Below are 16960 nucleotides of genomic sequence, written 5' to 3'. Positions count from 1 at the left end.
TTTAATTTGATTTAACTAAAAAAATAACACACAAAGCCATTTGGCCTTGTGCCACTCAATGTGCTGCTATAGAGCAGGCATGAGTTATAGGGTAATATTTCACACCCTGTTGTGTCTTATTACTTAACTAATAACAATATTTACCCAGGGTTTTCCCCGAGCAACTCAGACAGGTTTAAAAGAAATCTTGATTAAAGAATGACAGCCAAAGTATTGGATGTTAAGTATAAATAAGAGTAATGTGAAGAGAGTGGAAGAGTTTACTGTTGCATCCTGGTAGTTTGCAGTAAATCAGTATAATATGAAAGTTCCTCCTTTACCAGGCCTCCCCACTTGCTAGCTCTCTCACTGCAGCCCATGAGAGAGCTGCCAGAGACTTCTTGCTTGCGTGAGTACAGCTATGGTGGGATGCAGCTGCAACACACGGTGGTAGAGTTTGCCTGCCAGAGGCTGAACCTTCTACTGTAAACCGTTAACCACTAGAGCTAAAGGAATAACTAGCCACCTCTCAGCTTTTCTGGGGCTAGCCACTAAGAAATACAATTATAGCAAACTAGCATATCACAGCCTTCATCTTCTGCAAATTCCCTGCCACTCTCAGTAGTTAGCATCTACAAAAAGATTTTTAGCTGATACCAAAACACACTGAGAGGTGGGGTTATCTGTGGAACTCACTGCAGAGGCAGACAAAGCCAAGGACCAGGTAAATTACAATGGCATTAGATGCTACCAGTAAAAGCACCCCCATTTAGGTTAGAAAGGATATGACATTTTTACTTGTTCACAAAACTCTTTCACCAGTCAAGCAGCAACTGTCTCTTTGGTAGATTATTCCATGTTCTTGCATTTTACAATTTCTGCTGAAATAGTTGGTGTTGCCCTCTGTTCAAGGCAGGATACAGAGCTATCAAAGTCCTCATCTCACTTCCTTTGGTAATTCTCCAGCTGACTCAGGGACTTAAGCTACACATCCATTCAGCTAAGGAAAGCATTGCAGATTCCTTCCAACCTAAGTGCATTCAGAAAACTCATCTAATACTGTAAATACAAGGACTCCTGTCAAAAACTAAGAAGAAAAAATACATTCAAATTTATGTTCAACTCACTATTTGCCTGACTGCCTCATAGATTACATGCCCACTGGAAGGGAGGTAAAAACGTCACCATTCTCTTCAGCTTCTGTTTTCCCATGGAGATTTCCCCTCCACAAGTTTACCAACATCTGATATGACTCCTCTGTAAGAGTTGCTAAAATCACAGCCCTAGTGGGGACATATGCAAGCTAGGGCTGAGCACTCTGATGTCATTTCTGTAGTATTACTTAAGCTGATGAATGGGCAAAATCCTGCAGTTGTTACTCAGGCAAAATATCATTCCAAGATGTTGAAAATTTGGAATGAATAAAGGCTTTAGGATTTGGTCCAATGGTAGTAATTTTGGAGCAGCCACCTTAAGGAACATGAGTCTCTCCTGACAAGGGGTTGTGACACAGGATGCTCTTGTAGTCCAGTCCCACATCATACCAGCAACAATCTGTCACTGGCTGCATTCCTGAGAGGAGGACTGCAGCAGGCAGCGGCTGAGGAGCAGAAGTGAAATGACTGAACATTTACCTCTTTGATCTGCAGAGGTTGTCTTTTCATCCTTCAGTATTTCAGCATTCCCCAGTCTTGCTTCCACATTGGAAAGACTGGCTATGAAACACTTGTTCCTTTCCAAGGTGGGAATTTTACACTGCAGGACCGCCTATGGGCAAGTATCTGAGCAGTATTTGCATTTGCAGGTTCTGTTCTATATCTGTGCTCAAACGAGATCCAGCTAGGAAAGGCGACAGCAGTGCAAGGGCATGGAGAGACAGAGATCCTCCTTTGCCTCCTCACCAACAGGGAAAGGAGCCCTATGAGCCAAGCAAGAGTCATGTGGAGGTGGTACCGATGAGTAACTAAGGAAGCAGGAATGAAACCCCATACCTTATTGAGAATATTTAGTCCCAGCTAAGGGAACAGTTTCTATTTTTCCTTTACACTGACATCACCTGCAATAAAGTTTTACCCCGTCTTACCACATACTTCCTCTCCTCCTCCACTCACCTCCCCGTAAGTACACCCAGCTGCATTCAGTCCAGCTTTCCTGTCCTCAGCCCTGTACTCCAGGTTCTACCCAGCCTCTTCCCAGCCCTCTTTTCCCTGCACAAGCGCCTATACTTCTCACGCACACCAGTCTCCACTTCTTACAGCTCTGCCAGTTCTGGTTGGGAATGGTGTGGGCTCATTATTAACTCTGCCAGCTGTTTCATCACCCTTACTCTCAGCATGGCAAACCAGAAAGGCCTTTGTTCTCCAGGACACCCCTCCCAGCTGACTCTGACTGGGTGGCTTATCACCCAGAAGCAGCAGCTTTTGCGCTGGCAGCTTATTTCTACACCCCAATCCTTCTGTGCTAGCAAAAAAGAGCCTTTCCGCTCCTCCAGACCCCTACCATTTGTCTTTCATTTATTTCCTAAGCGGGGGAGGGAACTGTACCATCCCTCTTGGCTCAGCTGCTTCTGCTGGGCATATTCTGTCCCTCTGCAGCAGGTAGAGCTTGTAAGGAAAGTAGAAATGGCCTTGGGATAAGAGATCACATCCTTATGAGTTAACTAACAGGCCAGGGGCTAAAACCACTGCCAAAAATTATAAACATGGCAGACAGTTCTGGTTTCTATTAGGAAATTAAGGCTTCTGCTTAAAAAAAAAGAAAATGCAGGATGATAGAAGCTCCTTGTTTCCCAAATCACTGTGCATATGCATAATAGGTCCAAAGCATTAACAGTAACTAGTTTAAATGGGTACAGGACTTATCCATCAGAGTAAAGACAGCCAGACTGATCAGACTTCAGCCCAAGAGCAACACCCCCTGCTGGTCTTTGGAGTTACGGGACAGGCATCAGCAGACAGAATGGCAGGCAGGAAAAAAATGATGCCCCAACTAAAGTTCCCATGGACCCTTGTAGTGCCTTAAGCTGCTGCTGTAAAAATTGTTTTTTAACCTTTCATTCCAACACAGAATAGAGACATATCTGAAACAGGGAAAGGTAATTTCCATTTTCTCTTAGCCTGAGAATTTAGCCCTTGAGGAAAGCTGCAAGGACCATGTGTCCTATTCATCTCACTCTTTAAAAAGCACAGCTCTTATTTTGGAAGCACTTGCTTTCCATTCACAAGTGATGTTCCACTTCCCCTGTTGACAGGCACATGTCCAGACTTCTCACTTTCTCTCTGCTGCTGGATGCCTTTTTCCAAACTCACTCTTTTCCAATGCGGGTCAACTTCATCATCTGATATGAGTGGGAGAAGAAAGCTAAGCACCCTGAAAAAAAAGGAGGAACCTCTACGTAAAAGACCTAGAGAAAAAGCCAGATCCTTAATACCAGAGGATCATTTTGCAAAGTACTGCTTTCCTCTGAGGGCCTAGTACATGAGCTGCATTGGGAAAGGTTCACTGCTGAGGTAGTAGAGACCTCTGAAGCACACAGAACCCAGAGGGAGAGAAGTGAGAGACTAGTCTGTTTTAAATTCAGCGACAAATTCTGTGTAGAAAAACATGAGTCCCTTAATAACACTCTTCTACAGCCTCCTACTTTTCCCCACTCATTCACTTAGCCTCCTATTTCTTCATGTGAAATGTATTTCAGCATAATTTCTCGACCACTCAAATTCTACATCCTTCTTCTGCAGTGCCCTAACTCACCTCCAACTCCACTTGTCTGACTTTGCTCACCTTGGCAGGAACAATGGTGTACCTGTGCTTACTTTCACACAACAAACATCATTTTCTTACCATCTTTCCTTCCTACCCTCTGTGGCAGCCATTGCATCAAGATGCATCAGCCTGTTTCATAAAAACAGTATCCTCCATGCCTGAGACACAACACCTCCCAGATATCACAACAACTTTGCGTTGTGCTGCTGCCCTGTCCCCAGTGGAAGAGTCTTTAAAGCCCAGGCCCTATCTGTATCACCATTTCTGTTTTAAGACATGTTGTTGGTGGTCCTGCAAGTATGAGCTTCCAGTTCTAGTAAGGATGATGTCCATCCTTGCACACAAACCAAATAGAGATTTCTAATGAGAAAAATACTGATGTCAGGTTCTGGAAGTGGTGATGTGCTGGAAAGAGCAGTCTAAGGAAGAGTGCATTTTTGTGTGCAGTCTCCCTGTAACACCTGAGAACAAAAGTCACAAAGCTCTGCAAGAAAATAGAAAACATCCCAATTTTATAGCTACCCATATTATTCCTGAGATACCAAATGCGCACTACAAAGCACAAATTCATATATCAAGACCAGAAGGAAAGATTATGATTTTGCCTGATTTCCTAGCATTGACCATTTAAGTTCAACTAAAAATTTCTGTGCTTGTGTTTGAGCTAGAACCTCTCTTTTAGACAGCAGGCTGTTCTTGATTTGAAAATCTGATATATGGGAAAGATAGCATTTCTCCAGTTCTTTCATCCTGATGGAAAGTTATCCTCACCATTAAAAATGCCTTACTTCTCCCCACTCTTCTTTTGTGTAATTCAGCTTGCAACTACCGGGTCTTGTCAGCCTTTTCTCTGTCAGAATTGCTGAAATCTGCTTCCTAAGGTAAGCAGGGCCTGTGGTGGTGATCCTTCTCAGTCTTCTCTAAATAGATTGGGTTTCTTAGATCTTTCATTTTGAGGCAGATTTCCAAACTTTTCATCATTCCAGTGGGCTCTTATCTGAACCCTTTCCAATTTGTCAACAGGCCTTTCATACATTTTGTAAGATAGTTAAGTTAATGTTGCAAGAGAAATCACCACTTTTTTTTTTTTTTTTTTTTTTACTTTCTAGTCTTTTGTGTGCTTGATTTCTCACCCGTAACATTACACATAACCACATACCATATGCAGTAAAAAAACCATCATACACAGGAGACTCTTAAAGGTCAAAAACTAAAGTAGAATATATATACTGGATAAGCCAAATCAAAACGTATTAATTATAATTTTTCTCCTGTTTCCACTTCTGCATGCAAGATGCCACAGGAGCTTGAGCTACCTTCCCTGGTGACTTACCCAGTTCAGACAGAATTGACCTGATGCTACTATCATTTCTTCCTTTGGAAAACCATCCTGTAAGACTTGTTAAGGGAAATTTTTCCTATCACCTAAATTTTTCATGTGGTTAATTTCATCTATTTATTTTACAGCCTTAAACCATGCTATGTAAATCTTCTTTCTCTACATCCTTAAGCATTATAAATTACATCCTATTATTCTTACATCCTTAAGCCAACTTAACTAACATCCTTTTGTTACTCCTACACCCTTAAGCAAGCCTGCATGTCTCTTTAATGTGTCCAGTCCTTTAAATGCTTTTAAAGAATCCTAATGCCCTAGGTGGGTTGGTCAGCTTATAGTTGCTTACTTTCAGTTTCCATACATCACTGTCAATGAAACCTTGCAGTTGATTCTTAGCATTTCTTTAGTCTCTGGGACTCATTTCATATTGAGATATCCCAGATCTGTCTGAACTGAGGCATCATTACTGCCAACCATAGTGGTCCCCATCTTGCCAGTCCAGGACTTGCTAGCTCTTCTTATGAAGCTCATGCAATCTCAAGTGATATCCATTTCCATTATATATATAAAAACTGATTTTGTCCTGCAAATGCAATCACAGTTAAATTTCACCCAAATCAGAGATGAACTCATCTTCAGAGTCAATGTAGCAGAGGATGGAAAATGCAAATAAGCAAAGTTCTCAGTGAGTAGTGTTAGCTGCAGGAGAAGCAAGCAAGCAGGGGGACAGCTTTTTCAACTATGGAACAAAAGTAGCTCATCAACCGAGTTTTGAGTTCGTTTGGGATTTTGTTTTTTAATCTAGGGCACAAACAACAAATCTTAGACTCCCATCTGTACTTCAAGCAGCAGCATGTGCAAGGATACAAGACCAATCTAGCTGGTACTGTAGATGGCATTTTAGACATGCCAAAGCTTTGGACACATCCAAGACCCTTGCCTACTTTAGAGATAGCGAGATTACCAAATCTTCTCTCTGCTAGAAAAATAAATGTAGCCATAAATGTCTGTCTTATTTTGGTGCTGTTCATATTGCAGACAGAATCTTGCCTACTTTTGGGCAACAGGGCAAACAGAAAGCATGGCCCAGCTTTGCACCCATTTATTTGGACTCTTTTAACCCATTAAAGGCAGGTTTTAACCCACTCTCCCTCTGGGGGTGAAAAGGGTCCTTTTGCAAGATGCCAAACTGGTCACTCAGTTTGAGCTGCCATCAATAGCAGCTTAATTACAGAATCACAGCATCTCTGAGATTGGAAGAGATCTCCTGAGATTCTCTAGTACAATAAGACAGATTCAAGAACATAAGTCATCTTGTGGGCATCAGTTGTGACTGATCTCCTGCCAAGCAAAAGAATAGCATTGCTTGTATCTGGTTTAAAAGCCACCCCAACATACGCAGATGCTCTTTGGGAAAGCTCCACAGATATTTAGGTCCTGCTTCCCTTAAGTAAGGATCTTTGTGTTCTGGTGCTGCAAAAATGCCTGATGCCCTACATAACAAAAGCATTTTAATAGCAGTTATCCTGAAAATGCAGCTGACATTTTGAGGGGAATTAAAGAAGGCATTTTGGATTTGACCAAGGTGATAACAAAAAGGAAGGCATAGATGCCTTGCTCTGGCAACACTATTACAAAAAATTCTGTTCTGGCTAAAATCCAACTGTTTCCACTAACTTTTGGCCGAGTCACAACACTAAATAATCCATTACTCTGCCAGGTCTGTTTGGAGCCCAAAGTGAATTACTTGTTTCTTGGCTCAAACTTGCATCAGAAGATCCTCAGCTCAAGATAACTGACACTTCACCATGCAGCAAGGACTCCCCTTTGAGACGTATAAACATTTTGTTTCATTGACTGATATTTTTCTAGATTTATAGAACATGCCTTTCCCTGGAGCTCAGGTCCTGTTTGTGTAGTTGAGTAAAAATGCCATAAATCTACTTTTCAGCAGTAGAAAGCAACGGAGATTTAATTCCTCCTGGGGCCTCCTTAAGCAACTACCTATCTCATTGCTGGGCACAACACTATTCCTTTTGGGGTCAGTATGGTCCTCTGACTTGCCAGGGTTGTTCACCAATCCATACTGAAGACTCTCCCCCTTTAGGAACAAGGAGCTCCTGCAGACAAACCAAGCCAGTAATAACTCGTTATGCCAGGTAACGGGGATGCCTCCCTGATAGTTAGGCACAGCATTAAACGTTGCAAGGGCTCTGTGCATCAGATCAGCTGCACAGGCTTATTCTTTGTAGCTCAGCCTGTTCATAAAAGAATCAGGACTGGGAAAAGATATTTTTATTGTTAGAGAGAGATGATCCAGGGAGGAGGTTTTATCTCCTGAGTTAGGTGAAAACAGTGGGTTAAGGGTGGATGCTACAGATCACAGATAATTTTATACTGTATTACACACTATTAGTATCTCACTATGGTAGATTGGAAACTGCTCTGAATATTCCTACCAGTGCTTAATTGGTGGGTTAAGACCAGTTTCCTTTCTAAGGTCTTAAAAGAGCAACAAATTTTGTATTAGCTTGAGTCAAACACTTCAAGAACTATATTTTGACCTCTTAGCCCATCTGACCACCAGAGAAATCAGAGAAATATGATAAAAGTTTTTAGCTCTTGAACAGCCCAAATGCTAATCCTTGTCATATTGTACTGTCCCTGTGGACTTCATCACCATTGGCTCCATTATGCAAAGAGGGACATTTGGACTACTGTATCCAAAAATCTTTCTAGTGCATGCATGAAACAATCCTGTATCCTCTTGTGCTCTGTTAATAATCTGAATATTTGCTTGCTTTTATTTGGATGCAATGTTTGAGTCCTGTCTGGCTGCTGAGCAGACTTCTCCCAGACGAGTTTGAAACACATTTGGCAGTTCTTTGCCCATATGTGCTCCCTCAGACATGTCTCCTAAAAATCACACAACTAGACAGTTGCTCAGAAATCAACACGTGTTCCCCTCAGACATGACAGGTACTGTTAGCCTGTGACTTCGGCTATTTTAATACAGTCAGATGTTACAAACACGAGTCTAGTATAAAATAGCACTTAGCTAGCTAGCAACCCTCTATCAGTAATTAGATGGCAGTTTATTATGCCAGATAATAGACTAAGCAGACTATTACCTAATAGAAAAGTGTTGCCTCTGCACTGAGTAAAAGAACACAGCAGGGAAAGTAGTTGGGATGTAGTAGCCTGAGGAACTGTATTTACTCAGTTTCAGGGCATATGAGGTGATAAATTAGACGTAAAGGGTTGAGCTTAATGTTGCAGGAGATGCATTTTGATAATTTTCTCTCCTTCTTCTGCCCCTCCCTTTCACTCCCATCTCCCACCTCCTATTTTCCTACTGGTGGAGATGCATTTCCACGGCATGCAGCCTTTCCTCTCTAATAAACTTTTTCTTCTATCATCAAGATGAAAGCCTTGAAAGGAATGGTATTTATGGAGAACACTCTAACCTATGCTGCATACTCCTCAGAAACTGGCATGATGCAGGACCAATGAAGCTTCTGAGTGAAACCATGCGGCAGCTTTCTAAAGTGCGCACAGTGAAAATCTGGGAGGGCTGGAGCCACAATGGCTTCTAGTCAACCAAACATGACTATCTCTGACTTCCCTCTCAGCATCTGTAATTGTCCTAGGAAGCAGAAAAACCCCAGGGTGATGTGAAAACTGTGGTGTATGAAGGAAGAAAGGGAGAGGGAGCAATGCAAAGATGGGAGTAAAGGACTGAGAGAGAGAGAGAGAGAGAGAAGGCAAGAGATTTATTCAGCATTTCCTTGTCTGTCTCCTCCACAAACTGAATCACAGAAGCATGAAAGTAGATGTATTGAATCTCAAAGGAAATAAAAGAAATGGAAAATTAACTATGGATGAAAAAAAAAAAGCTGTGTCCAGGGATTCCTGCATATCAACTCTGAGCTCCCTCTTATCAGCTTAGAATAGAAAAGGCCAGGGGACTGGGGAGGAAAGGTCAAACACTGAGGGAAAACACAGGCAAGGGAAAAATGAGAGCTAACATGGAAATCAAAGCAAAAGAGCAGGACGGAAAAGAGCTGATCCTGTTTCAGATGATTTGCATACACTGCCCTGAGTGCCATTTCCCAATTTCAGCATCATGAATGGGTGAAGTTGGCTTAAGGCTGAGGCTTAGAAAAGCCACACCACTTTCTACCTTTCTTTCCCCCACCTCTATTTGGCAACAGGTAATAACAGTGGGCTGGGGAAACCTCGTACAACAGCAGCTGCTGCCATCTGCACCCGCACACAGCTGAGCCAATTGTGAGCTGCTGCATGCCAGGTCTGAACCGACCTTAGGAGATCTTCCCTGCTGGTTACTAATAGCTTAGACACTGTGCACAAAGTTGGCCTGTTTAATTCTGGCTGGATCCTGGGCCTTGCATTTTCCTGTATCTTACACTGTTTTTCCCTTTTAGTTTTGAATAAGCTTTGACCTTATTCACTCCTGGTTCTCCATATCCACACTGACTTGAGTAGCCACCTCAGGTTTCCAGGTGATGAGGGATAAAGGGCTACCTCTATGTAATTTTCTGATCTTAGACAGGTCTCATTGGAAATTGCTAACAAAAGACTGGAATAAGTGTAGATTTTTACTATTGCCCACAGGTAGTCAATATATGGGACCTTAAAGATTGGCTTCCCCTGGAAGTAAAACTGTTTGCTCAATCATATTCCAAGCAAATGGCTCCCCACACAAATGCATCCCACCCCTGCCATTACACACCAGTCACCAACAGTACACAAAGCCATCTCCTTTTTAGAAATCTCCACTGAACCTCAAAGCCTGACTCCCAAGGAGCAACTGTGACCCCAAAATTGCCTTCATCTGAACACCAATCCAGCTATTCACATTGCTTCCTCAAATCAGTATAACCAAAATGACAGCAACATCTCTGTTCCAAAGGCTGAGTATTTGCTCACAGTCAGTCAGGGCCAAGAAGGACATATATAAAGACAGGACATACCTGGGGACACACTGGTGACATAATTCAGCAATATTAGTTGTACAAATGCAGACTAAATGACAACCTCTTACAGAAAGAGCTAACAGCTTTAAAGATGAGAACAAGATAAAAGTATGTGTGGGGGGGAAAGCAGGACAGATGGGTTAACAAACATAATAGGATGTGCATAATTCTCAGCTACTCAGGAACAGTAATCACAAATCACCACCTGCCCAGTTACTATCAGATGGCAGGTTTGCCTCTTCACATTCAACAAATCTGTTTCCTGTGTATGCATCACAATCAGACTTAGTGCATTCACTTACCAAAGTAACTTTTCCTGTCCTACGCAGCCAGCTCAGCTCTGGGAGAAGGAACAGGAGTTTACACCTTCCTATACAACAAATTATTTACTATGTTCAAATCAGTTACATCTGTGGAAAGCAGCTGAAGCAAGGAAGCTTTCAAGCGTACCAGTGCATCTCATTTTGGCTTGCAGAAACTTTTACTTTATGTGAGGCTTGACTTTGAAAGTACAGTTAAACACTGCAGAACTTGTTAGGAACTGCATATCACTCAAGTGGAGACTGTTTGTTCTCGTGGTACCAGAAGGAAATAAATGTGTAACCCTGCAAACTCACTGGGACTGCCACGTCACAAAACAGACACCATCAGGAAAGGCTGTGCATAATATTTTTGAGCAGAACAAAAATTCCACTTGGGAGGATCTGAGTGAATTTGGGCCAATTTTGACAGACACTTCTGGTCAAAAGAAAAAAAGTGAGGTGTGGGGAAAAGAAATCTCAGGAGAGTCAGGTGTTTTTTTTTTTTTTTTGAACTGTTGAACTTATGTTACCATTTTTTAAAACAGTCCAGTCTTAAAAAAAGAAAACTTCAAGAAATGAGTTAACATCCTCCCCACAATTAAACGAAACTTTTCTTTTTTAGTTTTGGATTGAACAAGGTACTTTTGGTCAATGAAACCCACCATTCTCTTTTTCCTTCAGCTTAATTTTTTTTTGTCCAGCCATTGAATTGAAAAATCCATTATTCACACAACTCGATCTGAAATAAATAAAAGAGCAAACCAGCTGTAGATTCCTTGGATTCTGAATTAAAATGTCAGGCTATGGGAGACATGGTAGAATATTCCATTGCCAGACAATCACACACTATATAATCCCTTAATTATAACCAATCATTTAGCAGTAGTTTCATGTACTCATAACATCACTAGCTTTCAGGTATCCTGATCCTAAGCTGAACTCCCCGCAGAGCATTAAGGGCACATGCAGTGAGCAGTAGGTCTATGAGATGATGGTTATCTAATTCCTGTAATAAAAAAAAGGAAAACATCTGTCAGTGAGAGGGAAACTTACAACCCTGGGAGCTTTCGGCATAGGACAGTGACATTGCTGGCTTGTCTCTAAGGAATACCTTGAGAGGGAATTCTCCTTAGGAAAAAAAGCGATAATACGAGGAGACTACTTGTTTGCCAAGTAGGCATGAAACAACAGAGAAAATGGGTCCTGGGCTTCAGGTGACACTCTGGAAGGAGTCCAGTCAAGAGCACAGCAGTGAAGAATCCACACAGCTTGGAGAGGCTGACCTAATTTGCCTCTCCTTTCCCAGAACTCCTGCATCCCCAGCAGCTGAGTGATGTGCAGAATAGCAGGCACCAACCCAGGGGCTGCATCCTACATTAGATGGGAAAAGGATAGCCCATTCAACATGGAGGTGTAGGTTCCTCCAGATTTTCAGCAGCTTATTGCAAGTTGTCTTCCCTCCCTCTTCCCCTCACTCTCAGCAAGGCTTCTCCTGCAATGGATTTAGCCCTGTCCAAGCAGCCAGGTGATCAGCACTGCTTTTTATGCCTGTGCTGGCCATAGGGATAAGGGAGACATTCTTCAGGCTTGCTCGCTCACTTACCACTCAGCTGTAGCAATTTCTCATAATCATTTTCCATGAGCCCGAGCCCACAGAAATTAAGAAAGTGGAAGTTATTTTCTGCTCTTGTTTTGAATGTGAAGTAGAGCGGAGCCTGGGTTTCATTCTTAGGGTGCTACAGGGTCACAGACGGTGTGTAGACAGCACAATCGCTTATCTTTCCCCAAGGCATTGCATACAAGAAAGAAAAGAGATACACAGCACTGGCCAGGGTTCATTGCTCTTGGCAAACTGCAGCAGCATCCCAGAGGTGAGCAACTTCCTGAGCCAGCACAGTCAGAAATACCAGCTCAGAGGTGAAGCACCGCACTGCTTTGGCACATGCACAGTGTGCAAGACAGTCGCAGATCTGCAGCTAGGCAGATTTGGACTAGCTAGTTTAACAGCAATGGTAATTACCTTCTGGGACAGTGTGCCAAGGCTTGTGGGGAGGCTTCCTTGCAGGCATGTCTTTAAATCAAGCCTAGATTATTCTGAGCTGTGGTCCAAACACAGCACCCAGGACTTGAGGCAGGAATTATCACAGAGCTACCCCATAGCATTGCATCATGCAGAGCACGGGGGTTTCTGAATGCATGGTCTTCCTTAGCCCTTCCTACCAAGCATTCTGTGTCAGACAGTCCCCTAATCTGGGGATGCTCATCATACAGTGACCATGGTATGAGAAAATCCAGGAATGTGGGTGATGAATATACAGGACTATCCCCGCTATGCATTTTGTGAGGGCTTTCTGTATTCCTCCTCTATGTTTGAGCCAGCAGAGTATCTTAAGCACTCTTATCCTCTCTGTTGTCTTCCAGTGTTGCAGAAACCAAAGCAAATCAACCTATCTCAGCTGGCTACCATAATGAGACTTCTCAGACATTCACTAGGTGAACCCAATGGCTTAAACCCCACTGTTCAGGAGGAGCAAGATTGTACCCTCTTCTGAATCTCACTGCCTGTGCACCTGAGTGAGCTTAGTCCTCTTTTCATGAAGACACAGGAGGAAAGAAAAGCAGAGCATCATCACAGCTCCCCTTCCACACAAGAACCTGGTATTCCCATTGGGGAGGTGGAAGATTTAACAACAGCTTCCTTTCTTTGTGATTCAGAGCAGAGCAATCTGGGGAGTGTTTAGTCTCCTTCTGGCATGCTGGAGTTTCTGGCTTTTGATCATTTGTTACAGAACTGAACATCGCCATGCACTAGAAAGTGCTCTGCTACAGAGGAAGAGGTTGGGGGATAGTTCTGGATCCTTCGGTTATTTTCTACTGATCCTGTTCTACAACCCCATTGCTGCTAGAGAGAGCAAGAGCAGAAGACCTGCTGACCCCTACAGTGCCTTCTAGCCTGGTGCTCCACTGTTGCCTGATCATCAACTTACAGTAGGGTAAAAAGGAAGACGACTTGCAAACATTCTCATCTAATTCCACCGGCTGCCTGGCAATTAAGGCATTTTTAGGGTAGGGGGGAAACATCTGCACTGCAAACAAGGCAAAGATAGGATTTTAATCCCAATAGATATATCCCAGTGGCTCTGTAGTGCGCTGCAGCATCTGTTGCTGCTGGGGTAAGTGTGTGATTTGGCACAATCTGGCCCCTTGCTTGGTTGGCTTCCTTACACTCGGAGCATGATCTGATCTCCTTGCTGAGGAGCAAGATAAGATCTTCAGGCAAGATAGGCAGGTAAAGACTTACCTTACAAAATCCCTGGGGACCGTGATTGTAACTTGTGATGGTCAAACCAATATGCCACACAAATACGTCATTGGAGTAGCTAGCAAGAATAAAAATAGCCAGGAAGTTTATGTCTGTGCTCCCCATGAACTGCCCACAAAAATCTGTAACTTCATAAAATGTTGACCCACTGAAAGACAATCGTAGATCACTGAAGGTGACTTCACTCACTGCTTCCCCTTGGGTGGCCGAAGCCATGGATTTCCCCTAAGCCCTGCTCTCAGGTGAAGCTATTCTGAAGAAGCCCTACAGAGCTGCTGCTATCGCCATTCTGCTCCTCTGGCAATGGCTCTTCTGTCTCCTGTATGGTCTCAGAAAGCAAGCCTCCTTCGCCTTCACCTTTTCCTCCAGCCAAGCACTACATCTCACCCCCACCCCCTGTGACTGCTAGCAGGCTTGATGGGAGGGCTATATCTTCCTGCCCTCAGCTGGCTGTTCTTGGGAGGGAAGGAAGCTCACACAGATGGATTTCAGCAGTTCTCATGAGTATTTTATGGTCTTTTACTGATTTACAGCCAGTTCAGCATTCTTGTAAATGGCCATAAATTGGATTGAAGTCATAAATCATAACCAAAGAAAGAGAGACACAGTCTCCTAGTCCCAGCTCAGGCTAAACCAGCCTCTATGAATATATGGAAGAAACCTGCTCCCTCAATCAATACACACAACTCAGGCTACAGCAGTGGTCCACAGGGTCCACCCCGCATTCCTCTTCCACAGGGCTGTAACAGTAGTTACATACTGCATGTGTTTGATGTGTTAAAAATACCTTCCTTCCAACCTACGTAGGGGTTGTCCCCACCACCTCAGGGTCTGAGCACTTCATGACTTTTACTGTACTTGCACACGCACACATACATCCCCCCACTGTGAGCAGGGGCGGGGGCAAACTGGCACTTTTCATACCAGGCTCACAATTTATTCACATGGATCATCAAGGGGAGCTTCCCACCCCACGCACTACCTTTTGGAGGTGATTGCCTTCTTTCTCTGGGGAGACTGGCAGAAAGTTGAAGGTTGTTATTCTTCTGAAACACCTGATTTATTCCACACAGGACACTGAGAGCTGAAATGCCTTGCTTACGCTCCACAAGCCTGGCACCTGAAATTTAGTTTTTTGTGTCTTTCCCTTTTGTTTCCCTAGCTCATTTTTAGAATCTAGCCTGTAAGCATTTCTGAAAGCATCTGACACAGCAGCTGTAAGCTGGGCCCTTCATATTTCTGTAGCTGACTGCAGCTCAGGAAAGATAGGTTAGTTCTTTCCACCGCCTTAACATAACCACAAAGGCCTATCTAGTACTACCCACATCAGAATCACAGCCTCAGCCACTGCATTATGATCCTGCAAAGAATTGTGGCATTGCCTAGCCAGAGGCCAAGGATGCAAACCCTGTTCACACAGGCAGACTTCTCAGGTCTGTCTGGTTCAGACTTGGTTATGTTTATTTATTATTTAGCCAGATGGATTGATTTAGACTTATACATGCATCTGTTAAAATGGAATTATGTGCCTTGCTCTATATATATTCTGTATTTAAATACAAGTCACTGGTCACTTGCCAGCCTGAGGGGATGGCCTCACAGTAGACTACCCTACAAAAAGTGAACCACCACTGATGATGTCATTTTCTAATAGCCTGGAAGAGGAGATGAGTTGCTTGCTTATTCAGCTTTTCATTAATTAATCATCTTGTTGTTTCTTTGTGCTCCCCCTGTTCACTTGTATCTGCTTTTTTCCCCCTCTTGTCTTATTTTTACTTGTTTGTGCATTACTGTCTGTGATAACACCTCAAAGCCCTAGACTGGGACTAGCTTCCTACTGCGCTAAGCGCAATACAAAACACAGAGATATTTACACATGGGCAAGGGTGACTGTTTCTGGAGTTCTTTTGGGTTTTATCCCAGTGGCTTTCAGTGGATAGTCCAGGCACTACTTTTAAGGGTTCTATCAAAAGTGTCTAAAAGTAAGCCTCAAACTGGTAGGTTAGAATCTCTTTAGAGGACTTGCATCTCTTTGGGGTGAAAATTAAAAAATAATTTTTTTTAAAGAAGAGAGAGGAACAAAAATAAAACCTTAAGGAGAAAAAACACATTTGTTTTGCTACAGTAAATAATACCATGATTAATAGTAATGATAATAATAATGTCATAACTGACCTGTAGTTGCTTGCTAAGACTCTAAAGAAGGGTCATAGTAACTTATAGAATCATAGAATTGTTTAGTTTGGAAAAGACCTTTAAGATCATCCAGTCCAAGCATTAACCTACACTACCAAGTGTACTCTAAGCCAATCAAGGGTAGACTAGACTAAACCATGTCCCGAAGTGCCACATCTACCCGTTTTTTGAACACTTCCAGGGATGGGGACTCCACCACCTCTCTGGGCAACATCTTCCAATGCTTGACTACTATTTCTTTGACCATTTATATCAGCATTCAGATTCTTGGAAAAACATGTTCTTTCAAAGCTGCATTTAGCTGGTAATGCTAATACCAAGGTAAAGTAGTGCCAGCACGTTGATTGTTGAGAACATTTCAGGAAATTATGAGAGGAACTAAATATTATTCCTACCCTTACTGATTAGTATTATTTTCCATTAGACACTTATCATCATGTCATGATTTTTTTGTTTTGGTTTTGTTTTTATTTTTTTCACCCATTTTCACTCTACACTGCAGGTCTGATCACCTAATCACATACCTGTACGCTGTACCATGAGTGGTACACATAGAAAACAAACAAGCTAAGCCAGAACCGATGGCATCATCACAGTACAAAGTCAGAGCTCATCTGCCCTGTCATGCAGCAGGGATCTGTGACTTGACCATGAGTCCCATTGACACACAAATGCAGCTTTGAATCAGTTCAGAACTCCTGGATCAAGGAGCATGGGAAGCAGCATGTATCCTGTGGTTCAGGATCTGAGTACAATCAAAACAGCATGCTTGACTGCCTGGACCAGCAGTGTTAGACATATCCTAATTCCTTCCATCACAACCGAGATTTAGCTTTCCAGATGTCTCCGCATGGCCCTCAGCCTTTTCCTAATAGGACAATAACAAATGAGTGAGTTGGGCTAGTGGCTGAAGACTCTTCTGGCACCAACACAGCCTGGCACATAGCCATCAGCATGTGCCGCCATCACCACTGGTTCTACTTGAAAGGGTTGCGGGGGTAGGAGGCACATCACAAGCACACACACATAAGCACACACAGCCAGACTCTGCCTACATTGTGAT

This window comes from Pelecanus crispus, chromosome 1 (assembly GCF_030463565.1).
Source record: "Pelecanus crispus isolate bPelCri1 chromosome 1, bPelCri1.pri, whole genome shotgun sequence".
NCBI classification, from domain to species: Eukaryota; Metazoa; Chordata; class Aves; order Pelecaniformes; family Pelecanidae; genus Pelecanus; species Pelecanus crispus.
Note: the sequence above shows the minus strand (reverse complement) of the source record.